Here is a 1,120-nt window from a genome sequence, read left to right on the forward strand (position 1 = left end):
AAAAAAAAAAAAAAAAAACAAAAAAAAAAATGCAATAATTAAATGCCTGCAAGAAATGATAAAATGATAGCAAGAAAAACAACAACAATAATTAATTTGTCTGCAACACACCCAACAAATACAAAGCGTCATCATGGAAACAACATAACATATACGTATGTGCATGTGTATATGGATATATATGTATGTGTGTGTGTGTGTGTGTGTAGTATTACTATATATTACATATATATACTTATATATATATATATATATATATATATATATATATACAAAAATGCACATTTATATTTATGTATCATTTGTATCAATGATGAACAGCCCAGCATCCCAGCCCAGGGTGAAAGTGAAAGTAGACAGTAAGTTTTTATTTTCATCTGTTTATGTATGTATGTATGTATGTATGTATCTATCTATTTATCTATTCATCAATCAATCTCTCTCTATCTATCTATCTATCTATCTATCTATCTATCTATTCGTCCCCAAGGGCCTAATTGTCAATGAAGAGTCCTACTGTGATGTTTTGAAGTATTTGAGGGAGGACATTCGGTGAAATCATCCAGATGTGTGGAGCAGGAACTGTACATAAACTAGAATCCTTACCAAATGGAATTAATGATAGTCTTATGCCACTGTGAATCCTAATTGGCCTAGAAAAATATGCTACAATAGTAAGTGCATATGCACCAACATTTGGTTCTACAGATGCAACAAAAGATAACTTCTGATGTATGAATATTATTGAACCAAATTCCCAATCAAGACAAAATTTTTCATTTAGGAAATTTTAATGCCTATGTTGGATCAGATTACTTTTCTTCGTCAAATTTAGGTTATTGTCAGCATTACTTTTTCACTGTTTTACTTGTTTCAGTCATTTGACTGCGGCCATCGTGGAGCACTGCCTGTAGTCGAGCAAATCGACCCCGGGACTTATTCTTTGTATGCCTAGTACTTATTCTATCGGTCTCTTTTGCCGAACTGCTAAGTTACGGGGACTTAAACACACCACCATCGGTTGTCAAGCGATGTTGGGGGGACTGACACACAAACATATACACACACATATATACATATATATATATATATATATATATATATATATATATATATGACG

This window comes from Octopus bimaculoides, chromosome 12, assembly GCF_001194135.2.
Source record: "Octopus bimaculoides isolate UCB-OBI-ISO-001 chromosome 12, ASM119413v2, whole genome shotgun sequence".
NCBI lineage: Eukaryota > Metazoa > Mollusca > Cephalopoda > Octopoda > Octopodidae > Octopus > Octopus bimaculoides.